Here is a 13,857-nt window from a genome sequence, read left to right on the forward strand (position 1 = left end):
TCGATCGACAACGAAATAAGAGAACAAATTCTTTCTCATCCCTATGTTTTAATTAAGGAAACGAGGACCAGTAGAGGAACAACCGTGAATTCCTCCTCCTCGTCGAAGAAGTAGAATACCTAGATTTATTTTCACTGCTTCTAGCGCCTCACGCTCGAGTAGAGAAAGTAGCTAAGCAGAGTTTTCTTACCAATTTAGCTAATAATTTTAAAAAGGGGTCAATTCATTCATAAACATATTTATTTTTCATTTTACTGAGTCATTGCTTTATCGTTTACTTTCAATCTCCAGCGCGCATAACCTCGAAAGCGGAATTCGTAAGTTAACGCAAAAAGAGAGGGAAAGTATCTAAATCAAAGCTCATTTTGTAATTGCCAAACAATACAATCCTATCAAGCAATAGACGAGTTCCTTTTACATATACATCTATTAATAATATCCGACGCAAAAAATAAGGCCTATAATCGAATGTAATCGCGATTCAATACATTTAATGATATGTTCCGATTAATAACTATCTTCGTTTGTACTGGACTTAATCAATAGTCTATGACAGTAATTAATCAAATAAAGGTTAGAAACAGCACGTTAATAACGAAAGAAAAAACGTTTGTAAAAAATTGCATTTTGTCTGTTCGAATGGATGTAGTCACTATTCCAATGTGAACTTAATTGTATTATTTACTATTTTCACATTTTTTAAATTAATAAATATCACTGAAAATGATCACGTTTTTAAAAGATCGTTATTTTTTTATTTATGAAATTTTGAAAGAATATACGTTTTTAATTGAAAGAAATTCACGGTTACAAATAAATATTTGTTTTATGTATTAAATTCTTTGCACGTGACACTCACTAAATCATATTGATTGAACAAAATAAATAATAGTCAAGTTATTAAAATGCTTTATTTAAGCAAATCATGAATCATCATAAATTGAATACAATTCTACAATTTGAATCAATTCAGAACTTAAAATGTAAATTAATACACCAACCAATTTTATATACCAATTTAAATAAATATACCAATTATGAATAAAATAAGAACTATTAAAATCAGCTTAATGTAATTTTTAATTAAATTGTTAATAAAGATGAATTGAAGGAAGTGATTTTTCTTAACATCTGTCTGCATTTGCCGCGCACGACTGAAAAAAACAATAATAACAACAATCAAAATAATTTATAAAATAATTTGAGTAAATTAAAATTTTATAGTAAATTTTAGATTTACCTACAAAAGATATCTCTTAATTTTAATTTATGTATAAAATACTTGCATTTTACATAATTTCTATTAAAATAGTATTTGTTTTTGATTAATTTAAATAAAACTCTAACCAGAGATTGATGGAAAAATTTTAATTATTACATTTAAATATTACTTTAATATAATACAGGGAAAGTATAGTTGACCGAAAATATTTTAATCCTTCGATTGTTTTTTTTTACTTTTTCAGTTGTTTTATATAACAGAAGGAAAGTATGGAGATCAATCAGAAACTGATGCCCTCAAGACTTTTACATTTTTGAATTTAGGACACCTCGCAACGTCGAGAAATGAAACAAATTTTGGGGCAATTTCTGTATATGTTAGTGTTTGTAGGTGTGTGTGGGGCATGATTTTGTTCACCCTTTTTCAAGATTAATATCGCCTGTGTTTTTGTCGAGAATTTCTGAAATTTTGCAGGAAAGTTTGTTTATTAGATGAATTGATGCTATTAAATTTTAGTGACTAAACGTTGAGAAGATGAGAAGATGGGGATCGTGTGTTTCTTCAGTAGGATCAGACTTGATGATGATTTTACTCGTTATTAGGATTGACAGTAGTTTAGAATCTAGCTCTTACTTTCAAAAATAAGCATTTTAAGTTGTTATAATAAATAATAATATAAAAATTATTTTAAAAGATTATTCTAACGAATGGTGCAACACAAGTTTGTAAAGAATGAGTAATGAAATTAATAAAAAAAGATATTTAAGTAGAAAAATAACAATTATAAATATTTCTAATAAAATTAATTAATTACAATTTAGAAAAGCATTTCAATATTTAAAAACAGTATAATAATCATTGTACACAAGTTAACATTAGTTAAAATGTTCTTGTACTATTTAGTTTCTATGCAATATCAGTGATAGATAAGCCTATGTTAACAAACAATAACTTTTCGCTTCTAATTTTTGTTTAATTTAGATACTCCTATCTAGTTTTCTTAATGACTGATTATAATGACAAATAAACTGGGAAAAATACTCTACTGTTTGAAAATCTTGTATGCAGGCGCAAGTAGCATTACTTGACAACTGTTACTTTAGCAACAGTCATATCAAGTTAAAAGTATTTACTAGAGTTTAAACGCTGTGTTTCTAAATTAAGATATCAGCTATTTTACAGTTTTATTATATTTTCTTTAATTTTCGCAAAAATGAAATGGATAACAATCAAATCAGTCATTACATCTTGTTATGTAACAATAGAAGTGTTAAAAGAAAGCGGCGTGCATAGGGAATTCGATCCCGGTACTTATTTCTAATCCCGGGATTTCGGGATTATACTTAGTCAATCCCGGGATCCCGGGATTATTTCGGTATTGAGGGTTAATAAAAAATAAGAAAATCTTACAGAAATCAACAAATCAAAATTTAGACAAAAATCAACATATTTTACAGTATACACCTAGCTAATTTAATCACTCTAACTAATCAGACTCAGAGTCAGACTAACCAGACTTAAAATCACTCAGTCTTCATGTTAAATTTATTCTTTTTTAAGCATCACTGAGATCTCTTTAAACTCACATAAATTGAAAAAACCTTTATGTAACAAACTATGCAAATAAACGTTGAAAATTAACAAAAATCTCTCTTAACATCGACTAAATAGACTACTTTCATATAACAACCTAGTAAGTAGGTAGTAAAGTAAGTTTCTTAGCAAAAAGTATTTAAAAATAATATTAATCAGTCACATTTTTCTTAAATATAAAGAAAACTAATCTAATAGGAACATTCTAATTTGAATTGCGAAAATATGATCTGAGAAATAACAACGCATCCTGTGTCTCATCACCAAGTCTGCTTCTCAATTTGTTGCACATATATGCAGCTGCTGAGAAAACGCGTTTAGGTTTGATGGAAGTTGGAGGAATCGTTAGTAAATACTTATAAGCCCGTTCTAGTTATAGCTTCGAGGACACGGGGAGGTTGGAAGAAAACAGTCCGGTCGACACAGATCGGGATTGTAGGAGTAAAGGCTACAATCCCGATTGTTTCGATCATTGTAAGCATGCCTTTCTAAAAATAAACACGTTAATTTTGTAAATTCGGTCTCTGTGTGAGTCTCTCAGCATCCAGCAAACCACTACTCCCAAACGTAAAAAGACTTTCTCGCATCATCCTGACAGATCACGGGCAAGGCGGGGGTCGTAACCTTTTCACCTAAGGTCGACCCCCCTAAGCGAGAGGCGTCGGGTCTATATTAACCACACTGGCAAAACAAGATGGCTGACACATTGACAGGTAAAACGCACTGAGTAGTGCTCTCGACTGAGCCAGAAAATCGATTGGCGCCCACGAAAATTCAAAAATACAAAACTGAAGTATATTACCAAGTAACCCAGTGAGAACTGCTTGCCTATCATTTTAGTTCAAAATACAAGAAGTTTTATTCCAAGCAAGCATCGCAAGCCCGCTACGTTAATTTCTGCTGCTTGCTTGGAATAAAATTTCTCATATTTTATATTAAAATGATAGACAAGCAATTCTGTAAAAGCACTGGCACTGAACGTTTCGCTTCATCCAGTCTATTTTGCAACTTTTTTAAAATGATGTCAATCCCGAAAATCTCGGGATTAGGAAAACTTAATCCCGAAAATTTTGAGACTGAAAAGTAGTCGGGATCCCGGGATCCCGATTTTCGAGATCCCGGGATTAAATCCTCTAGGCGTGCAAGATTAACAGGCGCAGATGCGGGAAATCGAACATATTTTTAGACCCATCTAAAAGTTCTCTAATTAGTCTGGAAACAGGGGGATTAATTCTTGCATTCTGTGAAAACGGGTAAGATTGGCTATAATGTAATAACCTTAATCTTCGCTATCGTTAGTTTTTGCCCGAGCAATGCCGGGCTTATTTGCTAGTTGTTATATAAATTAATTAAACCAACTCTAAGTATAATACTTTATTTACTATATAATAATTGATGTAGTAATTATTTAATACGTTATATATATAATATATAATAATTATATAATAAAAAATTATATAACAATTGTAAACACATTTAATCGCATAATACTCACATCGAGAGTCCGATAAAAATATGGTTTGTTAGTACTGTAAGCATATTGAGCTGAACCAACACAGTTGATAAATTGGTTATATTCCTATAAATATAAATATTATTAATTAACGAAATAAATAATAATTAATACAATATTTAGAAATAGGAATAAGTTACTTGTGGACATGACCGCAGATAATTACAAATGAAATCACTGATCTCTACATCCGTATCGAAAAATCGTATTTGTTGAGCACAGTTATTAGAGAATTCGAAATTCTAAATATCAAATATTAATAAATGATTGTATAGAAAATAAATTTTAAAATAAAACTTTTGCGAATATTTAAAAGCTTACAACTTCGTATCCGTTTTCAATTACGCATGTCCAATACTTTCTTCTTCCGTCAAAACTCAGTGCTAATTAAAATAAAAATTAGAAACGTAAAAATACGAATATATTTCTAATAAATTTATCTAGATTTACATAAGATTAATCAGAACATTATTAGGATAATTAACGAGTAAAACATGAAAATACCTAACAGTAACAGTATGTTACTAACACACACTTACCACAAATACGCTCCACAGCTCGTACGATATGTTCATATGGATTCACAGATCCAACACTTGAACTTTGTTGAAACAGTTGGAAAGATTTAATTGAAGGAAAAGCAATAGTAAATATGAATAACACTAGCATAAACGTCATGTTCATTGATGTTTTCATTTCGTTTGGTAAATTTATGTGCTTATATAGGCCTATATTTTATCACGTGACAGTAGAACGTGTTATGATATTTACCAGGAAAATAATTTCAAAACAACTAAAAATATAAGAAGCATTTTAATACTGGAAAAATGTAATTTAATTTATTAATAATTGGTTAAAAATTATCTAAGTTTGTCTCTATTATATTTTTATGTTAAAAATAATTGAAATATTTAACGTAAATTTTAATAAAGCAAATCTAAAAATTTACCTTTCAGATATAATAGAATTTTAATTAAATTATAATTTAAATTTTATTATTGCAATTATTTATTCAGCTTCAAGTCTATCTAAAAGAAAAATATTCTAACAAGGACTCACACGAATTTCTCAGTATATAAATATTAGAAAGTTAAAGTTAGGTGTAGCGCCTTCTATTACGTGACTTTATTGAAAATTTATTTTATATTTTTAATAATTATAAGAGAATAAACAGCTTATTTTAGGGTAGAAGTGAGTTTTTTAAAAGAATTGTAAATGCAAACAGTGAGTAAAAGTTTCATTAGAAAATAAATGAGGTCACATGATATATCTCTAGTGGGTCAAATAAGGATATGACTCCATTCCAGATTTAATGCTGACCCCATCTATCTTTTTGTTTTTCGATCTTTAATTACGAAAATTTAATGCCATCAATGCCCCATACATACAAATAATCTTGCTAAATTTCAAAATATTCGTATATATAGTCAAAATAGATGGCAACACACAACGATAAGAAATGTTGTAAAATGGTCGGACATTTTTGGGCTCCTGGAGGGGCCCAAACAAGGAGAAATGCAAATCAACCGGAAAAATTCAAAATTTGACCATCTGTACGTTAAGTTCTATAATAGCAAAGAAAAAAAGATTTTCCTATATTTAACACGTGTAAAGATCTTCATGTATTTAACATCTTAAATGTTCCCTGACAAAAAGTTACTTCACTAAAATTAAATGTTTTCTGCAATTTGTATTTGCAAATGAGAAGAAAGCCAAAACAAATAATTACTTTCTAATTGGATACGTACTATACATTCCTCGCTCATATTTTTACGGTAAAGAAAGATAAAAGACAGAACTTACCTTCTTATAATCTATTAAAATATACTGGACGTTAGATTTTATAAAGTAAAGTTCTTACGAGTCGAAAGTAAAGCTGCATAAGAATTTATGTTCACGTCTGTTCGAATACTTTTATATACTATTCCGTATCAAAACACCAGCTGTGCGTGAAATTTGACATGTCGTATGAAAATGGAGTTCACATTCTTATTTGAATTCCATTTTCTCATAATTAACTTTTAAATATAGAATATTTTAGTTATTTTATATTTTGATAAAAGTTTAAATTCTTATTTAATTAATAACATAACGTCCTTTTCTAAATTGAGTTTGAAGATGAATAAAATTTAATCTTAAATTCAAGATTAAATTGTTTCAATCTAGTTTAATTTAACTTATACAAAACAACACAACACACAACAACAAACGCACACACATAGATCACATTACAAGTTAAATATTATTGAAATTTAAATTTGTTTTTAACAGAGACGCCCAGAGGGAAGACAAGATTTAAACTGCCGTGGAAGTGGGCGCTCTTGTACAATATTTCGTTTACTTGCTTTACTTTAATATAATAATTTAATTTGCTATAAGAGCCCAATATGTACTTTCTCCAAGCACCATTCCCTTTTGGAAAGCCTTGGTTCTTAACATATCACAGTAAATTATTAGTATATAGAGATATTATCGTATTAAATTTCCACATAGTTTAAAAGAATTTTTTCATAAAATATTAAAACCCCACATTAAAATTAAAAATTTAAAATCGCTATCAAAGCAATTAAAGCTGCTGTATGTGTCAAACTGTAAAATACATAAATTATAATACAGGTATTCCTTGTTCAACACGGTATTGCTACAACACTGTTTTGCTCTAACACGGTTTGAAGATTGTGGATGTCCCCCGTACAACACGACTTTCGGTTTCGCTCTAACACTCTTTCGGAAATTCTCTATAGAAAATTAACAGATTTTAGGTATTTAGTGAAGTTTATTTAAACATTTTTAGACAAGAGCTATAAATTCGTCACTACGTCTGAGCCTACTGAAATACACACGACCTCATTTATCTTTCCACCACTAATATTTTAATCAACAAATTTTAATTCCGTCAATGCCACTAATAAACAATCTTCCATGCGAAATTTCAGAACTTTTCAGCAAAAAGCACAGGATATATTAAGCTTTACAGAAGTTGAACAAAATCGTGTCTTCCAAACACCCACTAACATCCATACATACAGAAAAAGCCCTGAAAACTATATATTTATGGTCGAAAAGAACTTATTAGAAAATTGTACAAAATGTCCATGCAATCAAAAACTGATATTGTAAACTTAATTTTTTTTTTATTTTCTTTCCACCCATTTTATTATTTTGTTATTTATAATTGTATATACATTACTGTTATTATTCATTGGATTCAAATAGCTCAATACTCCAAACAATTTTGTATTTTAAATATGTTTTTAACTGTTCTATACAAAAAGAACAGTTATCAATGTTCTATAATTTTTAAAAATCCGAAGATTGCCTGTAGAATAGGCTGAAAACGTTCGTTACGGTTAATAAATAATTCTCAGCCAGATGAGGTGTTGTTGTGAAAGTTAAGATTGTTAATTAATTATTGATTGGAAGTAAATTATCAATTGCTTTAATAAGCATATTTCTCTTAGTAACGAAAAAGAATTGTATACTTTTGCTAACATCTGAAACCTAACCCTATGTTTTGCATTAGTCCTTTGTTTCGTGTAAGCATGGATTCGCATAACACGGATTTTTTCGTAACGTAATTACCGTGTTATACAAGGAGATACCTGTAAAGATTTATTCAATTTTCTTAAAATGCTTTTGTTGCGATGTTTATAAATCCAAAAATATTAATTCATATATTTATAAAATTATTTTATTATTTACTAATATTTATGTATAAGAAAACGGCAAAATAACGTGTTCTTAATTCTAAACACTAACTCAGAAAATAAACAGTCATAAAAAAGATATAAAAATAAAACAGTGAAATTTTTTAAAAATATTTCATTTTTTTTCTACGCTAGAAAATATGATAAAATAAAATTCCGTTTTCTGATACAAAGATAAAAACTGTGGTATTTGTTTTGGGTTTCCCGTTTTGAGAAGTTAACTCGTCTTTCATTAATTACAGAGAACTTGGATAGTCTTTCTGACTTCCATCATAAATTTGCAATTAAAGAAGAATTATTACATAATTTCTAAATATATTTCTAGCAAAATTAATAACACCACCACCATTTTCTAACGCCATTATCGCCTTTATAGCCACGTGTTAACGCTAGGTAATCATAATACAAATGTAAATTTAGCACGATAAACCATCACAAGTACAATCAGAATCATAAANCTAAAAGCACGACAAAATATTTATTCAATGTTCTTAGAATTAACAACAATAATGATTCCATTAATGATTTAATTGTTGTTAATTATAATAAAATTTTATAGAACAAATGAGGTCAATAAATATTGTCATAATTGAAAAGCATATGTGTTTACATAAACAAAAGACAATTAACATATGAAAGCGTATGATTACGATAAACAAAATTGACCTAAATAAAAACATGAGTTTTCATTTATGTTAATTAATTAAATTAATATGCTAATATAAAATGCATTTTTTAAAAAATTTTAAAGAACAAATGAGGTCAATAAATATTGTCATAATTGAAAAGCATATGTGTTTACATAAACAAAAGACGATTAACATATGAAAGCGTATGATTACGATTGACCTAAATAAAAACAAAATTGACCTAATAAAAAAACAAAATTGACCTAAATAAAAACATGAGTTTTCATTTATGTTAATTAATTAAATTAATATGCTAATAAATTATAGCAAGATTAAGCGACTTCAAGTATGTTTATAGAATTTAATTTTATTAATATTAGTGTTAATTGATGTTTCAGATATTGAATTATTAAACGTGAATGTGTCTCTGTTTATTTCCAAGTGGTTGGTTTTATTCGATTATGGAAACGCGACACGTGGGCAATCTGCCGAGGGGTAATGCCTTCCGAGAAATCTTTTATGGGAAATAGGCACCTATTTAGGTGTTACGAACGTAAAGAAAACTCGGAAAACTCTACGTAGCCAGCCCGTTGCCAGGCGCAAACCCACGACCAACTACCACAACTAGTGTTTAGTGGTGGGCTAAACAAAATAGAAATGTCTTCGCAGAACATACAAGTATGAATGGATTCAAATATATTTCTGATAATGTCTTCAAATATTATTGCATTATTGAAGAACGTTTTCAAAAACATTGGGATAGGCTTGAAACAATAATTATTGCAGACAGTATATCAATTACATCACCAGAAAACGAATTTGTAAAAAGTAATAATAAATTTGTCATATGGCTAAATTACAGAAGGTTGTTTCAGCCTTATGAGAACTTTCTTGATTGAGTCGAGCTCTTCATAAGTTAGAAAGTGTTTTGCCAGTTTAAAATCTGTTTGATCGAAGTTTAAACAACCACATCACCATTAAACCTCATTTTTGCAAATATTTAATTCGGCAAGGCTGATGTAGTGACGAAGCCGGAATTTATGTAAATACTGTATATAAAATTATTTGTCCTGACTGATTGACTCATCATCGCCCAGGGCAAACCGCTGAACCTAAAGCGATGAAATTTGGTACACAGGATACGTCATGGACACGAACACTAAGAAGGGATTGTTGAAAATTCACCCGCGGAAGGAGAGGGAGAGCATTAAGGCTTAATTGGAAGAACGGCTTATACTGTACTATTTTAGATGCGATTTTTGTTTTTACCTGCGTTGTAGTTTTTTTTTTTAAACTCTCTCCGCCCTGTGGGCACTAAGAGGGCTTTTTTGCAAGCCCATTATGGGTTCAGCCAGGCCCACAATGGGGCTGCCGGGTGGTGAGGGACGAAGCCCGACATATCCGGACGGTCCATCCCCCGAAAAATTCATGGGGATTTTTCAACCCGTTCAGATTGGAACCCGAGTCTTCCAGAGCGTTGGGCTGCTACTTTGACTGCTCTGCCATTCGGCCGCTATCTGCGTTGTAGTAAGGTATGCCATGAGAATCACACCAAAAAGGGATTTTTCGAAATTCTTCCGCGGGGGGAGAAGGAGAGCATTAAGGCTTAATTGGAAGAACGGCTTTTACTGTAGTATTTTAGATGCGATTTTTTGTTTTCAACTACGTTTAGTCTTCATTGAGTAATTAGGTGTATTAAATTGCTAACATTTCAGACGTTCAATTAGTAAAAACCAATGGGATCGGTATATATTATATTAAAGTACTAAAAATAAAAATTTTTAGTTAAAAAACAAGTAAAGATATACTCTCTCTATTTCCGACTTTGAGGACTCTATAGGTCAAAACCGGCAAACAAGTGACAAGGAATAACTAGACTTCATCATTACCATTATTATTTTACTAGCTTTTGCCCGCGGCTTCGATCGCGTTAAGAAGTATTATTATTAATCAGGTATAGTTTTTAGGTATAGTAATTAGGTATAGTTTAATTAGGTATTATTATTAATTAGGTATAAGCAAATGCAATCCAAAATATGCCAAGAAAAGAACAGCCAAAAATATAATCCAAATATAATCCGCTTGAAATATTTAGGTATAGTATGTACTATTAGATACGGCGGCCACTCATCATCGGGTACAGTCAACCCTCCTATAATTACGGTCCCTATAATTACGATTCCTATAAAACTACTAAAAAATTGCTACCGGTATCCGTAAAAAATAGTAAAAGTTCCCTATAAACACCTCAAACGTCATCGGGCAGCCGAACTACTTTCCCGCCGTCCATAGCGCCACGCTACGGAGAGATTTCTATCGTCTGGACAGTATTATATAAATTATATCTAAATTAGGTACTGTACATATAATTATATATTAATTATATATAAATTAGGTACTGTATATATAATTATATATTNTATTCCATGATAAATATTTACCTTGTCTTGTTTTCACTCGCTTCATAGAAGTAATGGAATAGACAGAGTCATCTCGATGTTTTACTGAAGAGTAATCACGCTTATAATTCATTTTTATAATGTTTTTTTTTTATTTTTGGATATATTCGTATTGTATTATTCGCGTGACGAATATTCGAATTACTTTTGTCACGTTATACAACAGAAAATGACATATAAATGCTATTTTAATATCTGTTTGTTCTGTGGAAGTTTCTTGCGTAATTTTATACTTTCATTCATTTTTACTTCGATTATTTTAATTATATTATATAAAATAAGTAATATAATATATAATTTTATGTAGAAAATTTAATATTTTAGTAATTAAGTTATTTATTTTTGTGGAATAAAAGCGAGTAAATTGATAGGTATGAAGATACTGAATGGTATTTTAATTTTTTTCTGTGAAAGTTTCTGGTGTATTTTTATGCTTATATTTCGATTATTTTAATTAAATGTTCGAATCGTTTTAAATTCGAATTACTTATTGCATATTGGTTCGATTATAGAACGATTATAAACGTTCCAGAAAATTGGTCAAATTGAAAACGGTTCGTTTGATTCTCAGCGGTAGGTCTTATATAACAATTACTATGGTTGTTGAAATACTGAATATAAATGGGGTTTGCTTGCAAAATTCCCGCGGGCGAAGTCGCGGGTAACAGCTAATAATTCGATTTACGGACTGAGACATTCCAGGTCGAAATTCGTCATGTAACGCTTTATATTCTAAAGGTATATGTTTAGAACAAGCACACAACAACCAAACGTGATTTTTCGCAAATACTTCGTATATCAACATGGCAAGAAGGATGTCGCGACGAATCTAAAATTTTGAAATTCGATATATGGGTTAAGATATTCGTGACCAAAATTCTTCATGTGAAGTCTATGGACCGATGCCAGTTGTAAGTTTAAACCAACCGCACGATCACTAAACATCAGATTTTGCAAACATAGTCTGCTCTGAAATGCCACAGTGAAGTAACTGCATTAATAACGTAATAAGAAGCGCACTGTGGGACTGATTCTCATGCAGACATAACGTCTTTTAATGACAGTATTGGATGAATTTAGAGATTTATCATTACCATGTAATCAGTCACTCCTTGTCACAGTTGGCCTAAATGGTTCTGTATTTCCTCTCATTTTGCAACAGAAAAAGTCTTTTCTTCTCTTTTGTATTTCTTTGTGAAAAACATTACAAAACAAGAAAGAAATTAAGTGTTAGTTTATTATATTATTGTATAATAATAAATTTATCAAAAATTAATAAAAATAAAAATATATATGAATTTTAAGAATGCTGTATAGGATATATTTTTCCCAAAATGATAAAGACATCTCTGTTTGAACAATTAAATTGCAATTAATATTCAAAATGGAACATAGTACAGAAATACAGGAGAGTGGTAGATTAGGCCCTCCAAGCGGTTCCGCTCCCTGAAAACTTGGAGTTCGGTCGTGCCTTCGTGCCTCGTGGCCACGTGGAGATTTCCGAGTTTTCTCCACGTCTTTAACGTCTGAATACGGCCCAGTTACCCTTACAAAACCCCTCGGAAGGCATTATCTCCACGTATGACCAAGGGATAAGCTTCCATCGGCTCATCGGATACTAACATCACAGCTCTATCGCAGAAATAAAACCGCACAGGTTGATCCTCCATATGAAACCCGAACATATAGTAGGGGAGAGCGGGGCTAAAAGTTCCCGTGGTAAGTTGTTCCGATTGAAATAGCTTCATAAGGAAAAATAATAATAATAATTAGCAAATACGTCATGAAATCGAATGTTTCTGCGCATCGACGGCAGCCATCTTAGTTAGGCAAGTAACGTCCAGTACATTGGAAAAGGAGCCTGTACGTCGCTGATCCACGTAAGTAAATATTTTCGTGTCTGATATTGTTGGTATATCTGGCAATTAATATTCAAAATGGAACATAGTACAGAAATACAGGAGAGTGGTAGATTAGGCCCTCCAAGCGGTTCCGCTCCCTGAAAACTTGGAGTTCGGTCGTGCCTTCGTGCCTCGTGGCCACGTGGAGATTTCCGAGTTTTCTCCACATCTTTAACGTCTGAATACGGCCCAGTTACCCTTACAAAATCCCTCGGAAGGCATTATCTCCACGTATGACCAAGGGATAAGCTTCGATCGGCTCATCGGATACTAACATCACAGCTCTATCGCAGAAATAAAACCGGACAGGTTGATCCTCCATATGAACCCCGAACATATAGTAGCCTACGTAGTAGATTAAGGTTAAATTTATGCAAAAATGTAGTTCAGCAATACATGATGAATTAAAAATTTTATAGTAGAAATGGAAAAGTTGTTCGCATCATTGTTACAAATTTTATCAATTCTTGTGGAGAATATAGAACAAAAAAAGTCACGAGTCTAGGGCAATTTTCATCTCATCTAGCCACAAATGTGTTAAAATCAACAGTACACATAGTTATGAAATTATCACGCCTTCTACAAAATAAGGAAATGAACCAAATTCTGCCTCTAAATAAGAACCACAAAGAAAAGCCTTTGGCATGGACTGATAAATAGCAACAAGTTATTAGGATTGATGAGAAGAAATTCAACATGGTTAAGCCGGATGGCTGGAGAAGTATTCACAAAATACAGTAAACCTGTCTATGGTGACCACCCACGGTTTCTTCAAAAAGTGGTCTTTTAGACAGGTAGTCGTCCAATACAGGTGGTCCTGTAATAACGTATTT

General features: G+C 31.0%; 1 long non-coding RNA gene across 1 annotated transcript; it reads right to left on the bottom strand.

The window, feature by feature from the left end:
* Window positions 1-1,026: 1,026 nt before the first annotated feature.
* Window positions 1,027-6,218, bottom strand: LOC111631551. Its single transcript, XR_002757721.1, has 5 exons — window positions 6,132-6,218; window positions 4,868-5,121; window positions 4,469-4,711; window positions 4,311-4,394; window positions 1,027-1,154 (listed from the first exon to the last, which is right to left on the bottom strand). It is a non-coding gene; the product is annotated as an uncharacterized LOC111631551 (long non-coding RNA).
* Between the last annotated feature and the right edge of the window lie 7,639 nt (window positions 6,219-13,857).

This window comes from Centruroides sculpturatus, unplaced genomic scaffold (genome assembly GCF_000671375.1).
Source record: "Centruroides sculpturatus isolate CEXI.00-Female unplaced genomic scaffold, Cexi_2.0 scaffold686, whole genome shotgun sequence".
NCBI classification, from domain to species: domain Eukaryota; kingdom Metazoa; phylum Arthropoda; class Arachnida; order Scorpiones; family Buthidae; genus Centruroides; species Centruroides sculpturatus.